This window comes from Nerophis lumbriciformis, linkage group LG18 (assembly GCF_033978685.3).
Source record: "Nerophis lumbriciformis linkage group LG18, RoL_Nlum_v2.1, whole genome shotgun sequence".
Classification (NCBI taxonomy): Eukaryota; Metazoa; Chordata; class Actinopteri; order Syngnathiformes; family Syngnathidae; genus Nerophis; species Nerophis lumbriciformis.
The window spans coordinates 43,602,512-43,612,500 of record NC_084565.2 but is presented as its reverse complement, the minus strand read 5'-3'; the positions used below and the strand labels follow the sequence as shown (position 1 = coordinate 43,612,500).

Genomic DNA, 9,989 nt, shown 5'->3' with positions numbered 1-9,989 from the left:
CAGGAGAGAGATTGAACTCTTCTGATTAAAAGTTATCGAAAGAGTTTTGATTCCGGCTCCGGTTTTGATTTTATGACCCTTCTAAGAGCCGCTGCGCTGATGCTGCTGTTTTTTCAAGAAGGCTGCTTAAAAGCAGGAAGCACCAACGTGCCCACACAATGCAGACAAGGTAGGTACACTACACAAAAGTATTGGGACAATTCGGACTAAAAGTAGACAAAAGTATTGGGACACTTATGACGAAAACTGAACAAAAGTATTGGGCCCGACCAATGCTGCTTGCAGCTTTAATTATATTTGTATTACATACACTGTAAAAAAAACTGGCAGCTGAAATTTCCGATGGTTTTTACAGCATATTACTGTAAATGGACAAACAGTACTATAGTTGTTGTTTTTTTACTGTAAAATCTATTGTCATTCCTACAGTGTATTTGATGAATAACTTGCTTTGATAGAACTCAAGCAGATATTTATTTGGTTGAAATTAATGATAGTATTATATTTGTTTCATTATTCCATGATAAAGTGTCAAATATACTCAGTAGCAGCTCTTCTTGGCCGCTGACGCACGACTTTTAAGTGCAGTGTTGGACTAAATGTTTTTTTAAAAATCCATTTAAAAATTAAAGCTGCAAGCAGCATTGGTCGGGCCCGCGTATTTGGCAGGTGCTAGTCCTAAGTGTCCCAATACTTTTGTCTACTTTTAGTCTGAAGTGTCCCAAGACTTTTGTCTAGTGTACCTACCTTGTCTGCATTGTGTGGGCACGTTGGTGCTTCCTGCTTTTAAGCAGCCATCTTAAAAAAACAGCAGCGCAGCAGCATCAGTGCAGCGGGTCTTTGAAGGGTCATAAAATCAAAACCGGAGCAGTTATTAAAAATCCCATCTATACTTTTAATCACAAGGGTTTAATCTCTCTCCTGTGTTAGTTTGAAGCCGAAACGACAAATGCGCTCAGAGGAGATAGATTTTGAAGAAAGGTGACCGGTTTTTACAAAAATTTTGTTTTGAAGGGGGAATAGCAAACTTCCTGTTGATTTTTGCTGGGGGTTGTCAATTTATGAAATGTAGGTCTAAGTGAGACCTACATAGAGGTTTTTGTTTCATGTCTCTCCGACCTTCCCAGTGGGAGTTACAGGCAGTTTTGTCATTTTTTTTCTTCCGAGGAGCAGTTTTTTCAGCGTTTTATTAGAGCGCAATTTTGAGATTTGGGGTTAGGTTTTTTTATTAGATCACACTTTTTGCCAGTCCTGATGTGTGCGTTCAGTTCGGTGAGTTTTGAAGCATGTTAAGGGGGTCAAATTACAGCTCAAAGAGGCAAAAGTGACTGTTTTTAGTACTTTTTTGTCTTGAAGGGGGAATTGCCAACTTCCTGTTGATTTTAGCTCGAGAATGTACAATTATGAAATGTAGGTCTAAGTCAGGCCTACATAGAGGTTTTTGTTTCATCTCTCTCCGACCTTCCTAGTGGGAGTTACAGGCAGTTTTGTCAGTTTTTTCATCCGAGGAGCAGTTTTTTTGTGCATTTTATTAAAAAATTGCGCTAGAGCACAATTTTGGGATTTGGGGTTAGGTTTTTTTATTAGATCACAATTTTTGCCAGTCCTGATGTGTGTGTTCAGTTTGGTGAGTTTTGAAGCGTGTTAAGGGGGTCAAATTACAGCTCAAAGAGGCAAAAGTTACTGTTTTTAGTACTTTTTTGTCTTGAAGGGGGAATTGCCAACTTCCTGTTGATTTTAGCTCGAGAATGTACAATTATGAAATGTAGGTCTAAGTCAGGCCTACATAGAGGTTTTTGTTTCATGTCTCTCCGACCTTCCTAGTGGGAGTTACAGGCAGTTTTGTCAGTTTTTTCATCCGAGGAGCAGTTTTTTTGTGCGTTTTATTAAAAAATTGCGCTAGAGCACAATTTTGAGATTTGGGGTTAGGTTTTTTTATTAGATCACACTTTTTGCCAGTCCTGATGTGTGCGTTCAGTTTGGTGAGTTTTGAAGCGTGTTAAGGGGGTCAAATTACAGCTCAAAGAGGCAAAAGTGACTGTTTTTAGTACTTTTTTGTCTTGAAGGGGGAATTGCCAACTTCCTGTTGATTTTAGCTCGAGAATGTACAATTATGAAATGTAGGTCTAAGTCAGGCCTACATAGAGGTTTTTGTTTCATGTCTCTCCGACCTTCCTAGTGGGAGTTACAGGCAGTTTTGTCCGTTTTTTCATCCGAGGAGCAGTTTTTTGTGCGTTTTATTAAAAAATTGCGCTAGAGCACAATTTTGAGATTTGGGGTTAGGTTTTTTTTATTAGATCACACTTTTTGCCAGTCCTGATGTGTGCGTTCAGTTTGGTGAGTTTTGAAGCGTGTTAAGGGGGTCAAATTACAGCTCAAAGAGGCAAAAGTGACTGTTTTTAGTACTTTTTTGTCTTGAAGGGGGAATTGCCAACTTCCTGTTGATTTTAGCTCAAGAATGTACAATTATGAAATGTAGGTCTAAGTCAGACCTACATAGAGAATTTTGTTTCATGTCTTTCCGACCTTCCTAGTGGGAGTTACAGGCAGTTCTGTCATTTTTTTCATCCGAGGAGCAGTTTTTTGTGCGTTTTATTAAAAAATTGCGCTAGAGCACAAATTTGAGATTTGGGGTTAGGTTTTTTTTATTAGATCACACTTTTTGCCAGTCCTGATGTGTGTGTTCAGTTTGGTGAGTTTTGAAGCGTGTTAAGGGGGTCAAATTACAGCTCAAAGAGGCAAAAGTGACTGTTTTTAGTACTTTTTTGTCTTGAAGGGGGAATTGCCAACTTCCTGTTGATTTTAGCTCGAGGATGTACAATTATGAAATGTAGGTCTAAGTCAGGCCTACATAGAGGTTTTTGTTTCATCTCTCTCCGACCTTCCCAGTGGGAGTTACAGGCAGTTTTGTCAGTTTTTTCATCCGAGGAGCAGTTTTTTTGTGCGTTTTATTAAAAAATTGCGCTAGAGCACAATTTTGAGATTTGGGGTTAGGTTTTTTTATTAGATCACACTTTTTGCCAGTCCTGATGTGTGTGTTCAGTTTGGTGAGTTTTGAAGCGTGTTAAGGGGGTCAAATTACAGCTCAAAGAGGCAAAAGTGACTGTTTTTAGTACTTTTTTGTCTTGAAGGGGGAATTGCCAACTTCCTGTTGATTTTAGCTCGAGGATGTACAATTATGAAATGTAGGTCTAAGTCAGGCCTACATAGAGGTTTTTGTTTCATCTCTCTCCGACCTTCCCAGTGGGAGTTACAGGCAGTTTTGTCAGTTTTTTCATCCGAGGAGCAGTTTTTTTGTGCGTTTTATTAAAAAATTGCGCTAGAGCACAATTTTGAGATTTGGGGTTAGGTTTTTTTATTAGATCACACTTTTTGCCAGTCCTGATGTGTGTGTTCAGTTTGGTGAGTTTTGAAGCGTGTTAAGGGGGTCAAATTACAGCTCAAAGAGGCAAAAGTGACTGTTTTTAGTACTTTTTTGTCTTGAAGGGGGAATTGCCAACTTCCTGTTGATTTTAGCTCAAGAATGTACAATTATGAAATGTAGGTCTAAGTCAGGCCTACATAGAGGTTTTTGTTTCATCTCTCTCCGACCTTCCTAGTGGGAGTTACAGGTAGTTTTGTCCGTTTTTTCATCCGAGGAGCAGTTTTTTTGTGCGTTTTATTAAAAAATTGCGCTAGAGCACAATTTTGAGATTTGGGGTTAGGTTTTTTTATTAGATCACACTTTTTGCCAGTCCTGATGTGTGCGTTCAGTTTGGTGAGTTTTGAAGCGTGTTAAGGGGGTCAAATTACAGCTCAAAGAGGCAAAAGTTACTGTTTTTAGTACTTTTTTGTCTTGAAGGGGGAATTGCCAACTTCCTGTTGATTTTAGCTCGAGAATGTACAATTATGAAATGTAGGTCTAAGTCAGGCCTACATAGAGGTTTTTGTTTCATCTCTCTCCGACCTTCCTAGTGGGAGTTACAGGCAGTTTTGTCCGTTTTTTCATCCGAGGAGCAGTTTTTTTGTGCGTTTTATTAAAAAATTGCGCTAGAGCACAATTTTGAGATTTGGGGTTAGGTTTTTTTATTAGATCACACTTTTTGCCAGTCCTGATGTGTGCGTTCAGTTTGGTGAGTTTTGAAGCGTGTTAAGGGGGTCGAATTACAGCTCAAAGAGGCAAAAGTGACTGTTTTTAGTACTTTTTTGTCTTGAAGGGGGAATTGCCAACTTCCTGTTGATTTTAGCTCGAGAATGTACAATTATGAAATGTAGGTCTAAGTCAGGCCTACATAGAGGTTTTTGTTTCATGTCTCTCCGACCTTCCTAGTGGGAGTTACAGACAGTTTTGTCAGTTTTTTCATCCGAGGAGCAGTTTTTTGTGCGTTTTATTAAAAAATTGCGCTAGAGCACAATTTTGATATTTGGGGTTAGGTTTTTTTATTAGATCACACTTTTTGCCAGTCCTGATGTGTGCGTTCAGTTTGGTGAGTTTTGAAGCATGTTAAGGGGTCAAATTACAGCTCAAAGAGGCAAAAGTTACTGTTTTTAGTACTTTTTTGTCTTGAAGGGGGAATTGCCAACTTCCTGTTGATTTTAGCTCGAAAATGTACAATTATGAAATGTAGGTCTAAGTCAGAGGTTTTTGTTTCATGTCTCTCCGACCTTCCCAGTGGGAGTTACAGGCAGTTTTGTCAGTGTTTTCATCCGAGGTGCAGTTTTTTTGTGCATTATATTAAAAAATTGCGCTAGACCACAATTTTGAGATTTGGGGTTAGGTTTTTTTATTAGATCACACTTTTTGCCAGTCCTGATGTGTGCGTTCAGTTTGGTGAGTTTTGAAGCATGTTAAGGGGTCAAATTACAGCTCAAAGAGGCAAAAGTTACTGTTTTTAGTACTTTTTTGTCTTGAAGGGGGAATTGCCAACTTCCTGTTGATTTTAGCTCGAGAATGTACAATTATGAAATGTAGGTCTAAGTCAGGCCTACATAGAGGTTTTTGTTTCATCTCTCTCCGACCTTCCTAGTGGGAGTTACAGGCAGTTTTGTCAGTTTTTTCATCCGAGGAGCAGTTTTTTGTGCGTTTTATTAAAAAATTGCGCTAGAGCACAATTTTGAGATTTGGGGTTAGGTTTTTTTATTAGATCACACTTTTTGCCAGTCCTGATGTGTGCGTTCAGTTTGGTGAGTTTTGAAGCGTGTTAAGGGGGTCAAATTACAGCTCAAAGAGGCAAAAGTGACTGTTTTTAGTACTTTTTTGTCTTGAAGGGGGAATTGCCAACTTCCTGTTGATTTTAGCTCGAGAATGTACAGTTATGAAATGTAGGTCTAAGTCAGGCCTACATAGAGGTTTTTGTTTCATGTCTCTCCGACCTTCCTAGTGGGAGTTACAGGCAGTTTTGTCAGTTTTTTCATCCGAGGAGCAGTTTTTTGTGCGTTTTATTAAAAAATTGCGCTAGAGCACAATTTTGAGATTTGGGGTTAGGTTTTTTTATTAGATCACACTTTTTGCCAGTCCTGATGTGTGCGTTCAGTTTGGTGAGTTTTGAAGCGTGTTAAGGGGGTCAAATTACAGCTCAAAGAGGCATAAGTGACTGTTTTTAGTACTTTTTTGTCTTGAAGGGGGAATTGCCAACTTCCTGTTGATTTTAGCTCGAGAATGTACAATTATGAAATGTAGGTCTAAGTCAGGCCTACATAGAGGTTTTTGTTTCATGTCTCTCCGACCTTCCTAGTGGGAGTTACAGGCAGTTTTGTCAGTTTTTTCATCCGAGGAGCAGTTTTTTGTGCGTTTTATTAAAAAATTGCGCTAGAGCACAATTTTGAGATTTGGGGTTAGGTTTTTTTTTTATTAGATCACACTTTTTGCCAGTCCTGATGTGTGCGTTCAGTTTGGTGAGTTTTGAAGCGTGTTAAGGGGGTCAAATTACAGCTCAAAGAGGCAAAAGTGACTGTTTTTAGTACTTTTTTGTCTTGAAGGGGGAATTGCCAACTTCCTGTTGATTTTAGCTCGAGAATGTACAATTATGAAATGTAGGTCTAAGTGAGACCTACATAGAGGTTTTTGTTTCATGTCTCTCCGACCTTCCCAGTGGGAGTTACAGGCAGTTTTGTCAGTTTTTTCATCCGAGGAGCAGTTTTTTTGTGCATTTTATTAAAAAATTGCGCTAGAGCACAATTTTGAGATTTGGGGTTAGGTTTTTTTATTAGATCACACTTTTTGCCAGTCCTGATGTGTGCGTTCAGTTTGGTGAGTTTTGAAGCATGTTAAGGGGGTCAAATTACAGCTCAAAGAGGCAAAAGTTACTGTTTTTAGTACTTTTTTGTCTTGAAGGGGGAATTGCCAACTTCCTGTTGATTTTAGCTCGAGAATGTACAATTATGAAATGTAGGTCTAAGTCAGGCCTACATAGAGGCTTTTGTTACATGTCTCTCCGACCTTCCTAGTGGGAGTTACAGGCAGTTTTGTCAGTTTTTTCATCCGAGGAGCAGTTTTTTGTGCGTTTTATTAAAAAATTGCGCTAGAGCACAATTTTGATATTTGGGGTTAGGTTTTTTTATTAGATCACACTTTTTGCCAGTCCTGATGTGTGTGTTCAGTTTGGTGAGTTTTGAAGCGTGTTAAGGGGGTCAAATTACAGCTCAAAGAGGCAAAAGTTACTGTTTTTAGTACTTTTTTGTCTTGAAGGGGGAATTGCCAACTTCCTGTTGATTTTAGCTCGAGAATGTACAATTATGAAATGTAGGTCTAAGTCAGGCCTACATAGAGGCTTTTGTTACATGTCTCTCCGACCTTCCTAGTGGGAGTTACAGGCAGTTTTGTCAGTTTTTTCATCCGAGGAGCAGTTTTTTGTGCGTTTTATTAAAAAATTGCGCTAGAGCACAATTTTGATATTTGGGGTTAGGTTTTTTTATTAGATCACACTTTTTGCCAGTCCTGATGTGTGTGTTCAGTTTGGTGAGTTTTGAAGCATGTTAAGGGGGTCAAATTACAGCTCAAAGAGGCAAAAGTTACTGTTTTTAGTACTTTTTTGTCTTGAAGGGGGAATTGCCAACTTCCTGTTGATTTTAGCTCGAGAATGTACAATTATGAAATGTAGGTCTAAGTCAGGCCTACATAGAGGCTTTTGTTACATGTCTCTCCGACCTTCCTAGTGGGAGTTACAGGCAGTTTTGTCAGTTTTTTCATCCGAGGAGCAGTTTTTTGTGCGTTTTATTAAAAAATTGCGCTAGAGCACAATTTTGAGATTTGGGGTTAGGTTTTTTTATTAGATCACACTTTTTGCCAGTCCTGATGTGTGTGTTCAGTTTGGTGAGTTTTAAAGCATGTTAAGGGGGTCAAATTACAGCTCAAAGAGGCAAAAGTTACTGTTTTTAGTACTTTTTTGTCTTGAAGGGGGAATTGCCAACTTCCTGTTGATTTTAGCTCGAGAATGTACAATTATGAAATGTAGGTCTAAGTCAGGCCTACATAGAGGTTTTTGTTTCATCTCTCTCCGACCTTCCTAGTGGGAGTTACAGGCAGTTTTGTCCGTTTTTTCAGCCGAGGAGCAGTTTTTTGTGCGTTTTATTAAAAAATTGCGCTAGAGCACAATTTTGAGATTTGGGGTTAGGTTTTTTCATTAGATCACACTTTTTGCCAGTCCTGATGTGTGCGTTCAGTTTGGTGAGTTTTGAAGCGTGTTAAGGGGGTCGAATTACAGCTCAAAGAGGCAAAAGTGACTGTTTTTAGTACTTTTTTTGTCTTGAAGGGGGAATTGCCAACTTCCTGTTGATTTTAGCTCGAGAATGTACAATTATGAAATGTAGGTCTAAGTCAGGCCTACATAGAGGTTTTTGTTTCATGTCTCTCCGACCTTCCTAGTGGGAGTTACCGGCAGTTTTGTCCGTTTTTTCATCCGAGGAGCAGTTTTTTTGTGCGTTTTATTAAAAAATTGCGCTAGAGCACAATTTTGAGATTTGGGGTTAGGTTTTTTTATTAGATCACACTTTTTGCCAGTCCTGATGTGTGCGTTCAGTTTGGTGAGTTTTGAAGCGTGTTAAGGGGGTCAAATTACAGCTCAAAGAGGCAAAAGTGACTGTTTTTAGTACTTTTTTGTCTTGAAGGGGGAATTGCCAACTTTCTGTTGATTTCTGCCCGAGGATGTACAATTATGAAATCTAGGTCCAAGTCAGACCTACATAGAGAATTTTGTTTCATGTCTTTCCGACCTTCCTAGTGGGAGTTACAAGCAGTCTAGTTTTTTTTTTCCCTAGGAGGCGCTAGAGCGCAATTTTGAGTTTTGGGGTTCGGTTTTTTCATTAAAAGACAATTTTCGCAGGTCCTGATGTGTGGGTCAAATATGGTGAGTTTTGAAGCATGTTAAGTGGGTCAAATTAGTGCTCAAAGAGGCGGCCGGTATAATAATAATAAAACCTTACAAATTCAATAGGTCCTTATGTCCCATTGCATAAGGACTCCCTTTGGGAGTCCTTATGCAATGGGCCATGCGGGCCCTAATTATAATTAATTTCTTACTTTTTAAATCGATACTGAAATACTATGAATCGATTTACAATAAAAAGAAATACAAATCGTGATTTGAATATAAATCCTTTTTTCTGAGCACCTCCAAATAAAAGACTTCCTGTGTATTTACAGTAGACTACCACTAGAGGGAGACATTGTGCATCACTTCTGATATTCTGCTCCTAATTAGAGATCCTATTCTCAGGGCGCCTTTGCAGATTAATTATTAAATTAACAAACAACATTATTGATGATTAGTTATCAAATTAAACGGGCGTGGGGTGAATAAACAAAAACAAAATGTGTTTCCTTTGGGAGGTTTTGACTTCCTGCCATAGTTGATCAGGCTGTGTGACGATGGCCTCGCTCGTCATCGCAAACATTTAATTCCATTAAATTACACAAGTTTGTGCTGATTTATACCATAAAAAAAAAAATTGTTTGTGCTGTTACGCTTTTCAAGTTTTTCTAAAATCAGTTTCTAATTACGTCATTCAGCCTAGCTTTTATAAATTAATATTTTAGACTTCCTTTTTATTGTCATTCAAATTTGAACTTTACAGCACAGATAAGAACGACATTTCTTTACATAAGCTCATGGTCGTCATTTGTTGTCTAAACCACAGATGAGGTTTAAATGTTTTTGTTGTGGTTTCTTTGCCATAATTCAGTTTTCAGAGATAAGACACTTTTATGGACTATGCATTTTTGGAGCCCCTGCAAACCCCCATTCTCTCCAGGGACAAAGACTGCTGTGATGTTAGTTGATCACTAATCTGTCTTTTCAGTAAAATGTTACTTTACAAATAGCTTTCTTCCATGATTGATGTTATTATCTGCCTTTTCCAGCGCCCCAACCTCTCCTTGTCTTACTCCCAAAAGTTATAAAGTTGTGGAAGAGTTCTTTGTCTCTCTCTCTCTTTTCTCCTCCTTTCTGTAGCAGCAAAAACCCTTTTTTTTTTTGTAATCTGATGTTATTTGACCAGTCAAATAAATACCTAAACAGAGCTTAGTTTTCCTCTGGACAATTCTTTGTTGACTATGAAAAATTCCCAAACAGTGTGTTATTATTGATAAAAAGGCCCCACACCTTGTAAATATCTCCCTAAACTTGTCCCAAAAATGGGTGCTGCAAAATGTTTTTGTCTAACTGATCACTAATGTATTTGTCTTTTCAGTAAAACGTTACTTTACAAATAGCTTTCTTTCATGATTGATGTTATTATCTGCCTTTTCCCGTGCTTATCCAAAACATTCCTACCCACAACCTCTCCTTGTCTTACTCCCAAAAGTTATAAAGTTGTGGAAGAGTTCTTTGTCTCTCTCTCTCTCTCTTCTCCTCCTTTCTGTAGCAGCAAAAAACCTTTCTTTTTTGTAATCTGATGTTATTTGACCAGTCAAATAAATACCTAAACAGAGCTTGTTTTTTTTTCCTTTGTTGACTATAAAAAAATTCCAAAACAGTCAAAAGGTCATGTAAATATATCTCCCTAAACTTGTC

General features: G+C 38.3%; 1 protein-coding gene across 2 annotated transcripts in view; it reads right to left on the bottom strand.

Moving 5' to 3' along the window:
- LOC133617998 (leucine-rich repeat-containing protein 41-like) overlaps window positions 1-9,989 on the bottom strand; it is a 40,625-nt gene that overhangs the window by 4,415 nt on the left and 26,221 nt on the right. The gene's annotated exons all lie outside the window — the stretch shown is intronic.